We start from the raw sequence: 22,132 nt of genomic DNA, 5'->3' as shown, positions 1-22,132 counted from the left end.
TCGTCTCTACTAAAAATACAAAAATTAGCTGGGCATGGTGGTGTGTACCACCTGTAATCCCAGTTCCTCAGGAGGCTGAGGCAGGAGAATCGGTTCAATCTGGGAGGCAGAGGTTGCAGTGAGTCGAGATCGCACCACTGCAGTCCAGCCTGGGTGACAGAGTGAGACCCCATCTAAAAAAAAGAAAAAAAAGAAAGAAAAATATGTAACCATATTTGTATTCTAATGGAAATAGACAAATAGAGCAGAGAGAGACAAACTGTTGATACTTGAATAAGTAAGATATAATTTCAGGAGCAGAGTCCTTAAGCAGGTGGGAAAAAAATGGAATCCAATGTAAAAGTGAAGGATTTTTGGCTAAGATGGGAGCATATACATTTCTTCATAGTAAGAAGGGTTATGGGAATAAATGCAGCTAGTTTGGTAGATTTTCTTAATAGATAAATAATTTTGTTCTTAATGCTGCTATAGTAGTAAAGCAAAGCCAAGCTTATTAAATACAGTAATAAAGGACATTTGCTGAAAGTTTGGAGAGAAAAAAGATATAAACAGCAAATTCAGACAAATGATGACTCATAAGCAAGAGTCATGACTGAGCTGAGGTTTGGGGGGTCACAAGTTGAAGGCGAACTCATCAGCATAGTTGTATGTTTTCTCTGAGTCATATTTTGCTACTTGAGGAAGCAGATAGAAATTTAGTTGAATTATGGTTAAGATTTTTCAGACGTGTTGTAAGAAGGAAAGGCAAAAACGTTGGGGAGGTATGTAAATAGTGATTATACTGATGTATCATGGAATCTAAGTTGTTTATGGATAGAATTAAGGCATAACATGCTATGGGCACTTGAAGGTAAAGGGTTGAGGACTGGGAGTCTTCAGCTTAGTCTGGAATAGCATAACTATGGTAAGTGGGCTGAAAAAATGGGACATAGAGTTATAAAACGGAGACTCTGGAGACTGTACCGTCATAGGCAATCATACAGTTTAGGGAATGGGCACCTGCAGACAAATGCACAAATAGCTGAGAGGGAAGCAGCATAGCACTGAAAGCCAGGGTATGGAATTAATCTTCTGTGTGAATGCTGAAGCGTAAGACTTACAGAAATAGTGCAGAGAAACATTGTTAGTCAAATACTAAAACGCTGAGTAAATGAGCAAGAGTGACCAGGTTGATGTCATCAGTATACAAATAAGCAATGCAATCTGATGAAATGCTGGGCAAAGGAGCAGTGGTTTATGAGGAAGTGGAGATCAGGAAAAGCAAGGAGGAGCAAGGTGACAGAATGGGTCAGATTAGGCATTACAGTTGGTTAGGGCAAACCATGAGAGGATGTAATGTAAAGTTGGCCACCACTTGGTATGAGGCATCAGTGACATCATCTTGGGATGGTGTCTCTGAGGATAAAGGGGAGAATAATACATCTATTGGCTCTAGTCTCCAGGTTGTCAGAGATTTGCCTCATGGACAATTAATTCCATAGCATTTGTGGGTGCATCACCTCAATAGGAAATTTCCGGGCAAAAGAAAAAAGAGGAGTGATATGGGATGCAGGTTAAAGATGAAGAGCTGGTCACTCGTGCTTGCATAATTTGTTTCAAACTCCAGAAACTTGACCACTGCAGTATTGGCTGAAGCTGGGAGAAGTGACCAAAAAGATGAAATTAAGGGAATCTGAAGTAGCTTTTAAGAGTTGTCTGGTGTACACACACACACGCTCCAAAGCACACTTTTTCTCAAAAAAATGCTTCCTGTTAGAAATACGGCTACTTTTATAACTAATATATTGGGATATCTGTACTCATAAACATAAAATATATTTTATTTAGTAACATGCATCTTGTACATATTTATATCTTTCAGCTTATTAATTACATGTTACTCAACTAAAGATTTATTTCTTATAGTGTTTATACCCTGAAATATAAAAATGGTTTAAAGTCATATCATAAAAAATTTTTGAATTAGTTGACAAAAACCTGAAGAGATAGTTGTTGATCTGCCATTATCTCACCATCTAACTTTGGAGAAGTGCAATTGGCAATAAAAGAACCTACTGTATCTATATGGTAGGTGCATTCTCATTTTTAAAAAGGCGTAAAATTGACTGTTGTCATTATTATATATGCATTAGTCTTTGCCTTGCCAACTCATAGGCATTTAGACTGGAGTTCTCATGCTGCAAATGACACTTTTCTAAAATAGATCTTCATATTGATCTTCCTTTAGAAAATAATACTATATTCTTATTATGATATCACCACTTGCTCCATTGAATTCATACATTATATACTGTAACACACAAGTGTAGAATAATTTTGAAAATCTGGTTTGGTTTTTAAATAGTATAACAATTCTTGTATTCTGTCATGACATTTCTTTCAAGGGAACTGTTTCTTTGCTTGTTCAATTGACCCTTCTTGCACTATTGATTTTCCTTCATACTGGAGGAAAATCAATAGCTTTCCTTCTTATTTTTTCTACATATTAGGAAATAATATGTAGCAAGGCCCACACTGAATATTTTTTAAAATAAAAGATAATATCACATTTCAAAAGCATGTAACTTTGTGCATGTTGCTATCCATCACTGAGAAATGTAACAGATTACATTTTGCTTCATTTTCTCATCATTTTTCTATGCGTACTAGCAATTACACAGTTAAAAATAAAAATGAAATCCCTTAAACATTTTCACATTATCCATTGTACTACTGTTATTTTCTTCCTTAAATACTCAAAATGACTTGTTGAAAACACAAATATTATAAGTACCAGTTACACCCATTAAATTTATAAAATGAGAATGTATAGCCCAGAAATAGCACCTGAAAAACTCTGCTGACTCCCCTTCCCCACCTATTCGTGGAGATAGGACTGAAGCACGTGTCAGCCAAATGGCTATTTTTGGAGAAGTAGTTTTTGGAAAGGCAAGAAGCCTGAAATTATATTAAAGCAATTAATAAAACTACAGTCAAGTTTATGATAAAATCCATTAGGAAAATAAAAACAAAGATCAAGTCCAAATATCCAGATGCAGGATCTGAGACACACAAGGTACACAGAAATGAGTTTTAAGGATGGGGCATGTGTAAAAGCATAGGACATGAGTCAGATCAAGTCAACTAAAAGTGAGGTCCAGAGCAATCACCACCAACAGTGCTAGCCTGGAGAGCACAGTTCAGACAGGGCTGAGTGAAGTGACTAGGAGGGAGAAGTACTCTTGGCAATGGAGTAATGCAAGACTTCTCTTCAAGAGTTCACAGGCAGGGCATGGTGGCTCATGCCTGTAATCCCAGCACTTTCAGAGGCCAAAACAGGCTGATCACCTGAGGCCAGGAGTTCGAGACCAGACTGGCCAACATGGTGAAACACTGTCTCTACTAAAAATACAAAAAAAAATTTAGCCAGGCATGATGGCATGTATCTGTTATCCCTGCTACTAAGGAGGCTGAGGCAGGAGAATTGCTTGAACCTGGAAGGCAGAGGTTGCAGTGTACCGAGCTCGTGCCATTGCACTTAAGCCTGGGCAACAAGAGCAAAACTCTATTTCAAAACAAAACAAAATAAAACAAACAAACAAAAACAAAGAGTTCACAATCTGCTGGGAAACACAAACAAAAATAATCTAAAATGCTATTATATAGCAACATAGAAAATGAATCCTTAGGATGGGCCACCTAAAAAAAATGTGTTGAATGTGGTAGGATTTATGTTTGGGTTTTGTATAATAGGAAGTCTGTTTTCTCCCATGTTTCCTTGCATTTCTTTTCATTGAGGTAAAATTCACATAGAATAAAATTGATTACTTAAAGTATATAACTCAGGGGCATTTAGTAAGTTCACAACATTGTGCAAATATTACTTCTATCTAGTTCCAAGACATTTTATTACTTTCTTTTGTGTATGTATGGTAAGCACACCTAAAGTCTACTCTCTCCAGAAATTTCCAGTATACAGAACAGTATTATGAACTAGAGTCCTCATGTTGTACCATAGATCTCTAGACTAATTCATCCTATGTAACTTCAAGTTTGTACTCTTTGATTCGCATCTCTTTATTTCCATGCCCTCTCCTCCCAAGTAACCACCATTCCACTCTTTGTTTGTATGTATTTGACTTAAGATCCCACATAGAAGTCAGATAATACAGTATCTGTCTTTCTGTTTATGGCTTATTTCACTTAGTGTAATACCTTCCAGGCTCAACAATGTTGTTGTAAATGTCAGTATGTCCTTTATTAAGACTGAATAGTATTATATTATGTACATATACCATAATTTATTTATCCATTCATCCATCTATGAACAGTTAGGGTTGTTTTCAAATCTTGGCTATTGTGAATAATACTACAATGAAAAGGGAAATGCAGGTATTTCTACAAGATGCTGATTTCACCTTCTATGGGTATATAACCAACAGTAGGACAGCTGGATCATACAGTAGTTCTATTTTTAATTTTTTGAGAAAACTCCATGCAGTTTTTCACAACAATTGTTCCAATTTACATTCCCAGCAGCAGTGGACAAGGGTTTCCTTCCCTCCACACCCTTGCTGACACCTCTCACATCTTGTCATTTTTATTATAGCCATCTTAACAGAAGTAAAGTGATATCTTACTGTGATTTTTATTTGCATTTTCCTGATAATTAGTGGTGTTTAACGCCTTTGCATATGTATGGTTATTTGCATGTCTTTCTTGGAAAAATGTCTATTCATATATTTTGCCCATTTTTAATTAGATTACATTTTTCCTTTCAAGTTGTGGGAATTCCTTATGTATTTTGCATATTAACTTCTTATCAGATATATAGCTTGCAAATATTCTCTCCGAGTCCATAGATTACCTTTTTATTGTGTTGATTATTTCCTCTGCTGTGCAAATGTTTTTTAGTTTAATAACTAATGTTTATGGATTGAAAGTTTTAATATTTTTAAAATGTCAAATACTGCCTAAAGCCATATACAGACTGAATGCAATCTCAGTCAAAATTTCAATGACATTTTTCACAGGAACAGAAAAAACATTCTAAAGTTATATGGAACCATGAAAGACTCAAATAACCAATGTGATCTTGAAAACTGAAAACAGAGTTTGGGGCATCATATTTCCTGATTTCAAATTACATGACAAAGCTACATTAAAAAGAACAATATGGTACTGGCATAAAAACAGACACATAGACCAATAGAACAGAGTAGAGAGCCCAAACATCAGCCCAAGCATACATGGTCAACTAATTTTGGCAAGGCCATGAAGAAGATACAATAGCATTAGGATAATTGGAAATTAGTACTCAAAAGAATGAAACTTAACTCTTATATAATACACAAAAATCAATTCAAAATAAATTGATGATTTAAACATGAGATCTGAAGCAGTAAAATTTGTAGAAGAAAACATGGCAAAAATCTTCTTGATATTGATCTTAGCAATAATTTGTTTTAAATATGACACTGAAAGCTCAGGCAGGAAAAGCAAAATTAAGTAAGTGTGACTACATCAAAATAGGAAACGTTTTAGTAACAGAAAGTGTGTCTTTTTGGCAGAGTGTCACACAGAGATAACATCAGAGAGAAAGGTGAGATTATAGGATGAGCAATTACATATTTTGATACTATAAAGAACGAAAATAACGAACAGAACATGCATAAGAAGGCTGATAGAGCTGGTGGTTATAGAATTCATGGACACCTGGAAGTTCAAGAAGAAAGACATGGAAACCTATAAGTTTGAATTTTGCAGATAAATAGAGGAAGATATTGACTAATTAATACTGAGACCTGAGGAAGAGACTTCATATTGTATCTTCTCTTTATAATTCATTTGTATTCATTTGTATTGTCTAAAATGGCCTTTCCCAATTTCAAAACTAACGTGTTAGGTAACCTCCCACAATTTTGTAAAGTATCCGTGTGTGTGTGTGTGTGTGTGTGTGTGTGTGTGGCGGGGGGAGAGACAGACAGCGACAGGAAAAAAAAAAAAAAGGAGGAAGAGACCGGAAGAAGAAAATGAGGAATGGAAAGAGGAAGAGGTAGAGGAAGGAGAAGACAGCAGTGGCGAAAAAGAGAATGCCAAATGATTCTGCCACGTTGGAAGACAACTTTGCCGTTCCTTATAGAGCTTACCACCTGATGCAGCAGTTATGCTACTAAGCATTACCCATTGATTTGAAAGCTTATGTAAGGTCTGAATATTTTTGTTGCAGCTTTATTTCTAACTGCCTTCAGAAGATGAATGAATAAATAAATCGGGGTATACCACAGAATGGCATATTATTGGGAAACAAATCACCTATCAAACCACCAAGAGACATAGATGAATCTAAAATGCATATTGTTAAGTGAAGGAAACAGGCTATCTACTATAGGATTCCAATTATGTGACAATTGGGAAAAGGCAAAACGGTAGAGACAGTGAAAAGATCAGTGGTTTACAGGGGTTCAGGAATGAGGAGAGTTAAATAAGAGAAGCACAGGGAATATTTTTGGGTGGTGAAACTCCTCTGTGTGACACTGTAATGATGGTTCCATGATATTATGCATTTGTCAAGACCCATAGAGCACTACAACACGAAGCACTCATATGACTGTATGCAAATTAAAACAAACATGTGTTAAAGAGGTCAGAGCATTCAACTAAGTGTGGGGCTGTATATGCAGGGGACCTATAAGGCTAAGTAAGTTTTTGTTTCCATGAAGCCAGCCCACTCCTGTTTCACTTGTCAATGTTTGCCTCTTAACATTTGCCCCTGAGCTTTTTGCTGGATGTAACCAACCTCTCTGAGCAAAGCAAGGTCTCTGTGTGTCCTGCGGGGTTGGGGCAGACACTGCACAGCTGTGACAGCTCCTCCATGGGAATAGTTGAGGCTGAAGTGAAGATTGGCTTTTGCATCCAGGACAGAGGGAGGCAAGCAGGCAAGTTCAGGAATGAGGCACTGACTGCAGCTGACACATGGTAACCATGGGGTAGTGAGAACCATCACTAGGGGTATTCCAGCCTGAAGGCAAGGAAAACTCCTGAAATTTGGAAAGAAGGCAGGACTGAGCAGATGTGGAAAGTCATATGAACAAGAGGGTCCCACACTCACAGGAAGACAGTGCCTCTCTCCACCATTTCAGCTGCCATGCTCCAGAGCTTCTGCAACTCTGTTCTGCAGCTTTTCTAGTATAAGCAGCATTTAACACAACAAAATTTATGAGAATAAGTTTTGAGACTTGTTTGTTTTTCCTTGTATTACCAAATGTGTCTGATGGTGACCTAAAGATTTTCCTGTGACTCTACTTCACAGACAGACACAAATACAGGCCCACACTTTTAGTCCTGAGAGGATGCCAATGGCCTTTCCCTGCACACCATGGTCCCACCTTCTCTTGACTGAACAGGGAGAGATGGAATCACCAAACTAAAGCAACCTAGATTAATCTGCCCATGAGGAAAAGCAATTCTGAGAACTTGAGAACTTCCAGAAGTCCCCTCATACCACTAGGGTAGACAATACTAACAATAAAAGGGAATATTTTTAAGTGTAGCTAGACTTTCCTCAACTAAGAGAGTCTTTGAAATGCACAAAATGGAGCTACAGAAATGTTCCCTTCAGTTGATCAATTTTTCTGAAATGTTCATTTGGACCTTATACATTGTGGTACAACAGTTAATCCTGAGATCACAAGGAGAAACTACAGTTTCTTCCCTCTCATATAACTTTCCTGGAAACATAAAACAAGCAAACAAATGCAAGTCAGTGTGGTTTTTTTCCAGTCTGGGGGAACCTCACTGCTATTAGTGCACTGGCTGGGGACTTTACCTGCCTTCCCTACATGAAACTTTTGCAGTCAGATCCAGGAAACAAGAGAAATGGGCAGTGGGTCCCAATCAGAATGAATTCAGAAAGTTTCCCAGGGTATGAAGTCAGTACTGGGCTGAATGCTAAGCTTGCTTGCATTTGATCATGGCGTCATTTTATCTGTGACAGACAATACTAGAAATAGAGATGATTTCCGAGTGAAGCCATCTTCAATCACAAACTTGCGTAAGAATACTAAGAACTTGAACAATGATTCTGGCGGCACATGGGCCAATAGAAGTTGCATCCTGTCAGCAGCTGCAGCTTGTGACACAAAGAGGGGCAGGCCACCGCAGAAGGACCAACTGAAGTACAAGGGCAGAGGCCTCAGACATCCCCAAAGCACACAAAAGCAGCAATAGCAAAAAAAATAAAAAAAATAAAAATAAATAAATAAATAAATAAATAAATAAAATTCTATGTATTAAAATATTAAGTATTTTTATTATAATACTCTTGTTACAGTAATTTTAAAATACCCAGAAAGCCTGGGGCTGCCTCTAGCCAGGTAGAAAGAGCAGCGAGCACAAAGGGGCAGGGACCCAGCTGTGACACTTAAGGACACTCAGGCTCTCAGGGTTCCTTATGCTCCTGGGGCTATTTTCAACTCCAATGTGAAGTCAGCCTAGCTTTAAATGTGGGCAAATATGAGCATGAATTAAACATGAAGAGGCAAAGAGATATATTTAAGAAGAAAGAGGATGGCTTGAAATGCATCCAGCCATATTTTTGAAAAATAACAAAATATTAACACTTTTCAGGATTGTCAGAAGAAGATAGTTTGAGAATGGGAATAGCTGCCCTCAAGTGAATTTCCATTATTTTCCTTACAACTGCCTTTCTCCATTTCTTCATGTATAACCTGTACTCTTATTGGGCTTTAGTCAGGATTTGCTGTGCATGATACTTTGAAATCTTTGCACAGCAGTGGTGTGAAAGCATGCAGAGTGGCCCCTGACACTTGGAAATTCTAAGAAGGGAATAAATGATCCCCTCTTGCATAGCAACAGCTTGGCCACTGATGGCTAGCCCAGAATAATTCTGGAAGTTTCAGCTTCCATCCTTTGCTCTCTGTGCCCTTCAATTGATTCTTCCACAAGTGCTTCCAAATTAAGAATTGAAAAACCAGGGAATCACAGGACTCAAAGAAATATTAATATTCATCTAGTCTGGAGGTTTGGGGAATGGGAATGGATTTAGAAGAAATGAAGGCAGTGACAGAGCAGCCAAGTTCTAGATCACTCACTGCTTCGTCCATTAAAATGCTTATTTTTCCCTCTTTTGTCTGTTGGACTCCCCTATGAGGTTTTATGTGAAGCACATATTTAACTACGAAAAAAGGTCTAGCAATGAAAAATAACTTGAAAACTTTGGATATATAATGGCATTTATAATGCATTAGAAAGGGTTCTTTTTGCTTTGTAGAAAATGTGCTTTGGAAATTTCTGAGTTTACATGAATGATGAAAATACACTGTTTAATTTAAAGATAATTATTTAATGCTTTTACACTGTTGGTGGGAGTGTAGATTAGTTCAACCATTGTGGAAGACAGTGTGGTGATTCCTCAAGGATCTAGAACCAGAAATACCATTTGACCCAACAATCCCATTACTGGGTGTATCCCCAGAGGATTACAAATCATTCTACTGTAGAGACACATGCGCACATATGTGTATTGCAGCACTATTCACAATATCAAAGACTTGGAACCAACCAAAACATCCATTAGTGATAGATTGCATAAAGAAAATGTGGTACATATACATCATGGAATACTATGCAGGCATAAAAAAAGAATGAGTTCATGTCCTTTGCAGGGACGTGGATGAAGCTGGAAGCCATCATTCTCAGCAAACTAACACAAGAACAGAAAACCAAACATCACATATTCTCACGTGTGAGAGCTCAATAACGAGAACACGTGGACACAGAGAGGGGAACATCACACACCAGGGCCTGTTGGGAGTTGGGGTTGGGGCCAAGGGGACGGAGAGCATTAGGACAAATACCTACTGCATGCGGGGCTTAAAAGCTAGATGATGGGTTGATAGGTGCAGCAAACCACCATGGTACATGTATACCTATGTAACAAAACTGCATGTTCTGTACATGTATCACAGAACTTAAAGTAAAATTTTTTAAGAAGATAATTGTTTAAAAATCTACCTGAATAATTTTAGGGTCAGATTGGGTGAGGGAAATCAATCTATGAGCAACCCATTCCCATGTACATTCCACGACAAGAAACAGCACAATGTGGCTTCCACGTCTAACAGAATAGGTAGCAAACGGGACAACTTTGAGGCCTAATTGCCTAATCCCCAGTGCCTCTGAACTTGCCATAGTCCTTGAAAACCCAGCCTAGAAATCTCTTATAATAGACAATCTGCATGGCTACATAGTTATAAAATTTCATGGTTTTTATAACACATGATACACTCAAAGATTCTCACCACTTCTATACTACATTTAAGTATAATTGAATACATAAATATGCACACAATATACTTTTCAGTACTGGCACTCATTGAAACTTAACAGATATCAGTGAGTTTGATGATTCTTACTAAAACCATACTATAAGTCCTTGGACTGCCAGGACATAAGCTGTCAAAAATACTGTGACAGCTTATTATAAAAACAGATTTAGTGACTTCAATCCTAACCTTTTCTAGCCAGGTTCACCTCCTTCCAACAAATAGTGTATGATTCCTTCCTAAAGTAACACTTATTCTACTAGAAGGTCATTGATCCACCTGCATCATACATGCTGACTCACACTCCCTTCCTGAAGGAATTTGATTCATTGTACTAATTTCACCTCATTCACTCATTCCTGCGAACAAACAAAAGAGAACGTGACAGTCCATAGTCACTCTGCCAAGCACCGCCCCCTGCCCCCTGCTCGTTGAGTGTCTACTTCTTAGGAAATCACACCTCACTGAAATGTGTAACTCCAGTTACCATCTTCATGAGGAGACACTGACCCTTCACCTGATAAAGGGTGTTTTAGAAAAACTCAATTATTTTTCTAATTCCTATAAATAGTATTTATTAAAGAAACAACACAAATCAACATAGCTGTTTAAATAAATATTGTGGAAAGACACATCTAAATGCTGTGTAACTGCAATTAAACATTGAGATATTTCTGAATATTTCTACTCCTTCCATAACAAGAGGTTTTGTTTTCTATGTCAATTTTCAAGAACAGAGAAAGAGGCTTCAGAAAGATTAATATCAAAGAAAACAATTGTCTCTTAGAAGTGTAGACAAATACAGTTGATTTTTTTCCACTAATTTACGCATGATACATTACTTCAAAGTAATGGTCTTACTTGAATTCAGGTAGAGCAATATTTTTCTTTTGCTGGGGTCACTTCTCGGGCAATCTCAACATTCTGGAGAGCAGTCTAGATGCAGAAATTAAAAAAAAATATATAAGTCCTATGAGCATCCAAAAATAGAAGTGATGAATTCTACACACTGAAACGTATCTACTTTCCCCATGAGGAAGACCAGCCTGCTATTTACACTCAAATCATACACAATTTTCCACACTTTCTTGTCAATTTCTAGGAATAGCTCAAATCCCTGTAAATTATCAAGAGAGGAAGCGAGGTAATATTTTCCAAATGACTAATGTCACAAGATTAAGTTCTGTAGAACACACTTTGGGGAAATTGACTTCAGAAGGAGTACCAGAGGATATTTGGCAATCTGCCCAAAATTTCATCTGCCAGTAGGTAGCACTTGGATCCAAATTTAGAATGAGACTCCAAGTTTAAATTAGTGATAATATGTAAAAGCCTTCATCATGAGGAATAGTCTATTGATTTAATGCCAAGAAGTGATAACTTTTTTATGAAACTTAGCTATTAACTCAGTTTTATTGTGGGGGGGGCAGGCTGATCCCTTAAAACATTGAAGGCTTGAACAACAGATTGCTAATTCCAGAGGCTAGAGAGATGCTTCTGCCTTTGTCATTTAGTTTTTAATGATCCCATTTATGTTACTTGGCCCCTCATGAACTCAACCGTAGTTTTGAAAATACTGTACTTTAATAAATGAAATGCAGGTGAGATGTCTATATTTAATAGAGAAGTGGTTATCAGAAGTCCCAGGGTGATGAAGCTGGCTGCATAAGTGTTGCTTCTATAGCTTATTGAAAATAATAATATATTTATAACTGAGGAGAGAGGGTTCAATTCTGAATCTGAATCAGATTCAGATAGAGGCCTACAAATATGCATTTTAAAGAAGCTCCCTCAAAATCTGAAACATAGCTAAGCTGAGAACCCTTAACTAGAGTAAAGCTTGTGAGATGTGCTAGGAATAATTCTTGGATGGTGTGATGGTTAACACTCAGTATCAACTTGATTGGATTGAAGGATGCAAAGTATTGAACCTGGGTGTGTCTGAGGGTGCTGCCAAAGGAGATTAACATTTGAGTCAGTGGGCTGGGAAAGGCAGACTCACCCTTAATCTGGGTGGGCACAATCTAATCAGCTGCCAGTGTTGCCAAGATATGAAGCAGGAAGAACACCAAGAAAAGAGTAGACGGGCTTAGTCTCCCAGTCTACATCTTTCTCCTGTGCCAGATACTTCCTGCCCTTGAGCATCCGACTCCAGATTCTTCAGCTTTGGGACTCAAACTGGTTTTCTTGCTCCTCAGTTGGCAGGCAGCCTATTGTGGGACATTGTGATTGTGTGAGTTAATACTACTTAATAAACTCCCATTATATATATATGTAATATACATATATATTTCCTATTAGTCCTGTCTCTCTAGAAAACCCTGACTAATACAGATGGCCCCCAGATTCTTGCCCCTAAAATGCTCCTTGGCTGCGGACTGGACTTGTGGCAGTTGTGGATTTCACTCCTGTGATGAGATTCTATCAGATGACAAAAGTGGAGGGATTATGTGGCTGTCATCTCCCAAATCAGTCAATTTTGAGTTAATCAGTTTGAAGGAGATTATAGTGGGTGGCCAGACTTGATCAGGTGGGAGCTCCTACAAAGGATCAGAGGTTCAGGCTGGGACAGATTCTCCCGTGCTTTTGGAAGAGGGAAGCTGCCCTGTGGAGATGGTTGCATACCCAAGTCCTCCAGGAGGCGGCCACTAGGAACCTGGAGCAGCCCTTGGCCAGCATGCAGCAAGAATGTGGGGACCTCAGTCCTAGAAATGCAAAGAACGGGATTCTGCCACAAACCTAAGCAAGTCTGGTAGAACCCCGGAGTTCCAGATGTGAACACAGCCTGAATGACACTATGATTGTAGCCTTGTGAGACTATGCATAGAATCAATCTGCATATGTCGTGCCTGCACTTCTAACTATGGAAACTATGAGGAAACAAAGGAGTACTGTTTTAAATGACTAAGTTTGCTACATGTTTTTATGCAACAATACATAACCAATACACGAGTTAAGTCTTATGCCTCACTCTGTTATTACTGTATCCCCACATGTCATGCATGTGATTCCATATTTTTTTAAATTTATGTGATAAGGAGTGCAGAATTAGATATTGTGTCAAAATAATTTAATTGCACTGGAATAATTATGATATCTTTAAGTGTTTTCACAGGTTGTTTCCTTAGTTATTTTATGTGAAATAATTTTAGACTAATCTGTTTTTCTCCATTTATTTATTATTTTATATAGATGTATTTGATGGATTTTATCTATGAAATAATAAATATACATTAAGCCTCTTGAATTAAAAAAAATGTAACCTTGTACCACAGGACCAATATTGAGGTGCGAAAGTAGGAACATTAGTTAAAGAACAACAGGCTATCCTCACTGAGGCCGGTCTACTCCTGGTCTCTATAGCCACAGAGGTGAGCGGACATTAGAACTAGAATACAATGTTCAAAGTACCACTCTTACAGCCCCAGGTGCAAATATGAAGAGCAAAAAGGGAAATGAAGCTCGATGAGTCTAGCTAGATGAGTCTTCTGTTTACATTTTTACCACGAATTTTTTTATTTTTTTACAGATGGGGTCTCACTCTGTCACCCAGACTGGAGTGCAGTGGGTGCAACACTCAGTGCATAACTCACTGCAGCCTCTAACTCCTTGGCTCCAGTGATCCTCTTGCCTCAACTGCCCAAGTAGCTGGGATTACAAGTGCAAGCCACAAACCTCAGCTCCTAATTGGGACCTCTGCAGAGGCTTTAATGTAACACCATGAGGGAAATGAAGAAATCAAATAAAAACCTCAAACCAAAACACAGACAGTCCAAAGAAGAGTTCACTACAGCTAATGAAGTAAATAAAAATCTAAAAATGGTAGGTTAATCAATGTATTACTTAACAAGGAACTAGAAGAAAGGAGAGATTTTAAGTTTCTATCCAACCTGAATATATGAGGCAAATAAGAAATACCAGGGGCTCTTGCCACACCATGTCCTTCCCAGTTCTGAGCTCCCTAAGAGTGGGCCGTCTTCTCTCTCCCTTTCTAGGTCTTTATATGTTTTTCTCTATGTGATGTCCAAGATATTAAGTTGCATTTAAGTGGGAGGAAGAAGCAAAACTGCTTCTACTCCAGTTTTCTCAGAAGCAGAAGTCAAACTTCATTTTTGACCTAGGAATTTAACTGGAAAATTTAAGTGTAAAACATAAGAGTATACATGTGAGTTTTAAAAATACATTATTGATGTCAGTTATTCAAAGTGTCTTTTAATATTGATAAATTCATACTGTGTGCGCTATGACATCTTTTTGTGAAATAAATTATTATTCACTGTAATTATTCAATGAAATTATTATTCGTTGAAAACCCTCAAATACAAGTATCACTGAGGAAAACAAATTCAATTGTAAGTGACAAAGATGGAAAAGTTTCAGAAAGAAAATAAATGTTTTAAAACACTCCTCATCTACATAAAAATGTGAAACAATCACTCTGCCTGGCATATTATTTAATAAGTTAAATATCTTAGTTGTGATGGGAGTTTCACAGAAATATACATATGATAAAATGACATATACACACAAACGAGTGCACGTGTAACCAAATAACTCTGTGGGTTGTACCAAGGTCAGTTTCCTGCTTTTCATAATCAGGTACTGCAGTTACGCAAGATGTTAAATTTGGGTGAAGCTGGGTGAAGGGTACACAGCATCTCTCTGTATGTTTCTTTGCAACTTCCTAGAAATTATAACTAATTAAAATCTTAAAAGTTTCTTAATGTGGGGTAAAGAAAGAAAGATCAGACTGTTACTGTGTCTATATAGAAAGAAGTAGACATAAGAGACTCCATTTTGTTCTGTATTTGAGATGCTGTTAATCTGTGACCCTACCCCCAACCTTGTCCTTGCAAAAGACATGTGCTGTAGTGACTCAAGGTTTAAAGGATTTTGGGCTGTGCAGGGTGTGCTTTGTTAAACAAGTGCCTGAAGGCAGCTTGCTGGTTAAAAGTCATCACCATTCTCTTAATCTCAAGTACCCAGGGACACGTATACTGCCAAAGGTCGCAGGGACCTCTGCCTAGGAAAGCTAGGTATTGTCCAAGGTTTCTCCCCATGTGATAGTCTGAAATATGGCCTCGTGGGAAGGGAAAGACCTAATCGTCCCCTAGCCTGACACCTGTGAAGGGTCTGTGCTCAGGAGGACTAGTACAAGAGGAAAGAAGGCCTCTTGGCAGTTGAGATAGAGAAAAGCATCTGTCACCTGCCCGTCCCTGGGCAATGGAACATCTGGGTGTAAAACCCGATTGTATGTTCTGTTTACTGAGAAAGGAGAAAACCGCCTTAGGGCGAAAGGTGGGACTTGCTAGCGCAATGCTGCTCTTTATGCACTAAAAAGGTTTATAGAGACGTTTGCATATGCATATTAAGGCACAGCACTTTTCCTTAAACTTATGTCACAGAGATCTTTATTCACATGTCTTACTGCTGACCTTCTCCCTGTGATGATCCTATTATCCTGCCACTTCCCTTTTTCTAAGATGGTAAAGATAATGATCAATAAATACTGAGGGAACTCAGAGGCTGGTGCCCGCGCGGGTCCTCTGTATGCTGAGCGCCAGTCCGGTCCCGTGGGCCCACTTTTTCTTTCTCTATACTTTGTCTCTGTGTCTCATTTCTTTTCTTAATGTTCCACCTAACGAGAAATGCCCACAGGTGTGCCGGGGCAGGATAATAGGATCATCGTCCACCCCTTCACTTAAAAAGTAAAGGAAATGTTGAATATAACTTCAAATAGTGTTATCTCTTAAAGGAAAATAGAATAAAATACAAATATAGTAAAAATCATGTGTACTACAGTTGTCATGCTCCACTTCTTACATTGGGTAATAGATTCACAGATTCTTATGGTATTAATATGCTTTATAACATATATATACACACAGACACACATATATAGACACACACATGCATATACATGTATACACATACATATGTGTTAAGGTTTTGTTTTTGTCAACTATTATACTAAAGTAAAACAAGCAAAATGCATCTTATACTGTATCCTCTGTTTATGTATTTTTGTGTGCATATCTTCAGATGAGAGGTACATATTTTCTTTCCTTTACTGTTAGACAAAAAAACCAATTGTTCCTTAATGGCAGTAATAAAAGGAATGGAATGACTTGGTCTTAATAATACATCTACAATTTGTGGCCTTATTTACATTTGATTGTCTTTATGTTAACAATGTAAAGTGGTTTGTGTTTGTATGAAGTATGTAGCAATAGAATTAGTAGTTGGGAATTATAATTTTTCACAAATATGATCCTTCCTAAAGATGTGTAGATTTTTTTCAGGAAGTTGGGAAATATTAAACATTTTAGAAAAAGGTTACTAAATCATTTAACTTGCTTAAGTTTTATTATACAAATTAAAGGAATTGTAATTAAATTATATTTTTATATTTTAGTAAGAGAAAGCACAAGAAGTAGCCACATAACATCAAAAGTTAAAATTTAGATTCCTTCATTAAGTAACCATGTATTTTATAACAATATTTATCTAAGACAATTTTTAAATTATTAGAAAAATATGATATGCAAACTAATTAATGGCTTTTCTAAATCTCTCTCAAAATAATACTTGAGTGAAACAAATTTTCTTCCTTCCTTCCTTCCTTGCTTCCTTCTTTCCTTCCTTCCTTCCTTCCTTCCTTCCTTCCTTCTTTCTTTTTTGAGATAGAATCTTGCAAACTTGCCCAGGCTGGGGTACAGTGGTATGATCATGACTCACTACAGCCTCAACCTGCCAGGCCGACAGGATCCTCCCATCTCAGCTTCCTGAATAGCTGGGACTACAGGCGCATGCCACCATGTTTGGCCAACTTTTGTATTTTGTGGGTTTTTTTTGTAGAGATGAGGTTTTGTTCTCTTGCTCAGGCTGATCTCAAACTCATAGGCTCAAGCAATCTGCCTGCCGAGGCCTCAAAAAGTGCTGGGATTATAGGCATGACCCACCATGCTTGGCCAAATATACTTTCTTATCAGGACTATTACATATAATCACGGTCCAGAGAGGTCAATGTTATTTGAAGGAATGTGATATGAGAGGTTTTATATATACTAGATTTAATACCTGAGTGACATATAGGAAAAGTTGGTTTAGAAACAGACTCTTTTGCTTTCCTAATTTCAAAGATATTTTTATTTAGCATAATTGGATGGCATTTAAGTTACAATGCATCTTCAGGTTCAACTAGTAATGCCCATTGGTTATATGACAAATGTATGTATAGACATATATCTTGATATTTTTAGGAAATACTAAGGTTTTCCAATGTAGGGTTTCTGTAATGATCTGAAAATTATAGTTGTAAATCACTAAAAAAGGAAAATAAAAATGGCATGGCCATAATGGAAGCAATTTTCAAGCAGATAATATGCAGAACATGGTAGATGAGTGTCCCTGGCTGAGGATGATGTAAATTAATTGCTTCACTTACTTAAATTAAGCAATATTAAGCCAATTGTACTGTTTCTAGATATAAAAGCTCTATTTGGAGATGAGTACAAGGATGAAAAAACTCTACAGCAAACATCAGTATACGGGACACAAAATAATTTTTGGATACACTTTGACATTTTCTTGATTCTTGCTTGAATAAATCACTACTTGCAAAAATGATTTCTGTACATCCATACATCAGTTTGCTAAAGCCTCATTCCTGTCACTGACTGCACTGTGATGTAGAAAATTAATCTTTTCCTCACTCAGACAACTTGCTAGAGCAAGGTAAATGGGAATCTCTGGCTGGGGATGGAGACTAAACTTTATGTTAAATTGACCAAACTTAATTAAATCGAGCAATATTAAGCCAATTGCTCTCTTTTCAGTAAGCAAAGCTATGCCTGTGAAGCTCATCAAAGCAGAACTCAACACTGCTCTGTCCAATATTATAAACACCTGACACCAAACTCAACATTTGTGTATGTGTGTGTGGGAGACAAAAGATCATTTTTATTGCTGGGGAGGGAAAAGCATAGTTTCTATGGATTAGAGTCACTATTGTCTTAATTTATGACATACATAAAATATGCTAAAAGCAAATTTGAAAACCTATAAATAAGGGATGGCTTATTCTTTGACCAGAATGTTTAGAGTAATATTCAAAAGAATGAACTTTATCTTCTGATGTTGTATAGTCATACCATTTAATAAAGCCATGCAGCATAATAAGTATTTAGCAATAGAATTCATAGTTGGAGATAATATTTTTTTCCAAACAGTTTCCAAACTGTTGACATAAGGGTTGCATATTTTGAAGAGTTACTTCTATTTACACATTCACCGCATGTTTGAGTGTATATTAGGGACCTTGTACTCTTCTAGGGTCTGTGAATGTAGCAGGGAAAGAAAACAAAGGACAAATAGATAAGTGAAATTTATATTATGACATGTAATATTTTGTATGCACAAAGAGAGTTGCAACCAAATATCCCCTAGTAATTTAAAATGTGTTCACTAAAAATTATCTACTTAAAAACCTATCTACTTTTAAATATCTTTTGATTTTGAAGAACCAAACTATCATTTCAGATTGTCTGATAGAGCTTTAAATGACCAGTAAAGAAGGTTTCCAGCGTCATCCACTGTTCGTGCTTGTCAATGGAGAATTGCCAGTTCTGTGGAAAAAAGCAATCCCCTTTCAAAATTTCATACTGGAACAGAACATGTTCATATGCGAAGTTCTTTGTAACTGTGCATCATGCTGTACCAGCCATGGCAAAGCATCTGAATAGCAGCAGAGCAAAGTTCTGTTCTCCTTAACCATTTCAGACAAGCATTGTGAAAAATCAGCTTTCTGTTCATTTTTACTTCTGACCATAGTTTAAGCATATTGAGCAGGCCCATGATGATAGAAAAGAAAAAAAAACAAAACAAAACCTGTGTCTTTCTATCAAGGTCTCTGAGATCAATAGGAACATTAAAATGGAAGAGAGACAAGAGGAAAAAGCAAATGCAAGAGGTAGATCAAACCCGTAGATTTCAGTCTGTCAGTTCAATAATTTGCAGTGCTAAAGGCAGCAATTGTAAAGATGTAGTCATTATCTTGAAAAGGTAGGATCCAACATAAGTGATTTTTTTGAATTCTTAAACTTGTCAGTTTGCATTTAGAATTTTAAACTACAATTTAAATAATCTATTATAAAAGCAAATTAATTTTACTAAAAAAATTCCTGGGCCGAGTGCGGTGGCTCATGCCTGTAATCCCAGCACTTTGGAAGGCGAAGGTGGGAGGGTCATGAGGTCAGAAGATCGAGACCATCCTGGCCAACATGGTGAAATCCCGTCTCTACTAAAAATGCACAAATTAGCTGGGCGTGGTGTCGTACGCCTGAAGTCCCAGCTACTCGGGAGGCTGAGGCAGGTGAATCACTTGAACCCAGGAGGCGGAGGTTGCAGTGAGCCGAGATGGCGCCACTGCACTCCCACCTGGCACAGAAGCAAGACTCCGTCAAAAAAATAAAATAAAATAAACCTGAAGAGAAATTTGTAATACTAAGTCTATTAAAAAAACTTGGAATTCTAACTGGAAGACCTAAATTTTGGAAAAATTATATTTTGGAATACTCAGAAGCAACAGTAAAAGGGACACAGATAAGTCGTCTTCTAATCAATAGGTTATAGGTTATGATTAAGAAGAATTTTTCGAAATTTAAAACTAGAGAATATGGGACTTAGTTTCTGTGGATGAAACCAGTCTGTCTCAATAAAGGGCAGTGGAATAACTGGCTGAGTCGAGGAGAGTTGCTTTCTTCCCAGTTGATGGAATCTACAGAGTTGAGAGACCAGAAAGGGCCTCCCCTGGAGGGTGAAGGGAGAGGCCTCTCTTCTGAAGAGTTAACTGGGACCTAGGGTATGGAAGCAGGTAGTTAGCAACTCTATGAGAAAAGACTGGAACCATGAATCCTGGAAACAGCCACATAACACCAGATGCCATCCCCTTCTGTTTGCCCTGAGCCCTTAGAAAGGCTTCCTAAAGATTTCATGGTGATCTCTGCTGTGCCTTGTTGTAGAATATGCGAGAAAGTTTCTGGGTCCAGGCTCCCATGAGGCAGTAAGAGGAGCATGCTCTGAATCTGGGATAGCCGGGGCATGTTAACCTCCAGGAACAGCAGTGGGGGCAGATGACAGGAGCAGAACACGTCACTACATAATCACCACGAATGGCCAGGCTGATGCCAATCAGGACAGAGGATTCAGCTTCACATATGTGATGTAAATACCCCTTCCTATCCTGATGTCCTAGATTAGATAGCGCCTCAGTGGGAGATCCAGCGGGCTAACAAAGGGAAGCATGATGGAGGATGAAGTCTTGCTAGGGACTGGTGCTTTTTGTTGTTGTTGTTGTTGTTGTTGTTGTTGTTGTTGAGACAGAGTCTTGCTCTGTCGCCCAGGCTGGAGTGCAGTGGCGAGATCTCGGCTCACTGCAAGCTCCTCCTCCCGGGTTCGCGCCATTCTCCTGCCTCAGCCTCGGGAGTAGCTGGGACTACAGGCGCCCACCACCATGCCCGGCTAGTTTTTTTGTATTTTTAGTAGATACAGGGTTTCACCGTGTTAGCCAGGATGATCTCCTGTCCTCGTGATCCCTCCGCCTGAGCCTCCCAAAGTGCTGGGATTACAGGCGCGAGCCACCGCGCCCAGCTAGGCCTTAATCTTTTTTTTTTTTTTTTTTTTTTTTTTTTTTTTTTTTTTTGATACAGAGTGTCACCCTGTCGCCCAGGCTGGAGTGCAGTGGCGCAATCTCGGCTCACTGCAAGCTCCGCCTCCTGGATTCACGCCATTCTCCTGCCTCAGCCTCGCGAGTAGCTGGTACTACAGGAACTCGCTTCCACGCCCGGCTAATTTTCTGTATTTTTAGTAGAGACGGGGTTTCACCGTGTTAGCCAGGATATTCTCCATCTCCTGACCTCGCGATACGCCTGCCTTGATCTCCCAAAGTGCTGGGATTACAGGCTTGAGCAACCGCGCCTGGCCGGTGCTTGCTTTCTTTTTTTTTTTTTTTTAATTTATTTATTATTATTATACTTTAAGTTGTAGGGTACATGTGCATAACGTGCCAGTTTGTTACATATGTATACTTGTGCCATGTTGGTGTGCTGCACCCATCAACTCGTCATTTACATCAGGTATAACTCCCAATGCAATCCCTCCCCCATCCCCCCTCCCCATGATAGGCCCCGGTGTGTGATGTTCCCCTTCCTGAGTCCAAGTGATCTCATTGTTCAGTTCCCACCTATGAGTGAGAACATGCGGTGTTTGGTTTTCTGTTCTTGTGATAGTTTGCTAAGAATGATGGTTTCCAGCTGCATCCATGTCCCTACAAAGGACACAAACTCATCCTTTTTTATGGCTGCATAGTATTCCATGGTGTATATGTGCCACATTTTCTTAATCCAATCTGTCACTGATGGACATTTGGGTTGATTCCAAGTCTTTGCTATTGTGAATAGTGCTGCAATAAACATACGTGTGCATGTGTCTTTATAGCAGCATAATTTATAATCCTTTGGGTATATCCCCAGTAATGGGATGGCTGGGTCATATGGTACATCTAGTTCTAGATCGTTGAGGAATCGCGATACTGTTTTCCATAATGGTTGAACTAGTTTACAATCCCACCAACAGTGTAAAAGTGTTCCTATTTCTCCACATCCTCTCCAGCACCTGTTGTTTCCTGACTTTTTAATGATCGCCATTCTAACTGGTGTGAGATGGTATCTCATTGTGGTTTTGATTTGCATTTCTCTGATGGCCAGTGGTGATGAGCATTTTTTCATTGTCTGTTGGCTGTATACTGG

The 22,132-nt window shown here is 38.3% G+C and overlaps 1 protein-coding gene across 3 annotated transcripts in view; it reads right to left on the bottom strand.

The window, feature by feature from the left end:
• The window catches only part of SNTG1 (syntrophin gamma 1), an 883,016-nt gene that overhangs the window by 614,865 nt on the left and 246,019 nt on the right, over window positions 1-22,132 (bottom strand). The window contains exon 2 of one of the 3 annotated variants that reach the window (XM_025394076.1): window positions 11,187-11,261. The exons of the other annotated variants lie outside the window; for them this stretch is intronic. The gene's annotated coding sequence lies outside the window, so the exon portion shown is untranslated. The remainder of the gene's footprint in view (window positions 1-11,186; window positions 11,262-22,132) is intronic. 3 annotated transcript variants of the gene reach the window in all.

The sequence above is a fragment of the Theropithecus gelada genome, chromosome 8 (assembly GCF_003255815.1).
Source record: "Theropithecus gelada isolate Dixy chromosome 8, Tgel_1.0, whole genome shotgun sequence".
Lineage (NCBI taxonomy): Eukaryota > Metazoa > Chordata > Mammalia > Primates > Cercopithecidae > Theropithecus > Theropithecus gelada.
This window is presented reverse-complemented; position numbering and strand designations above follow the sequence as displayed.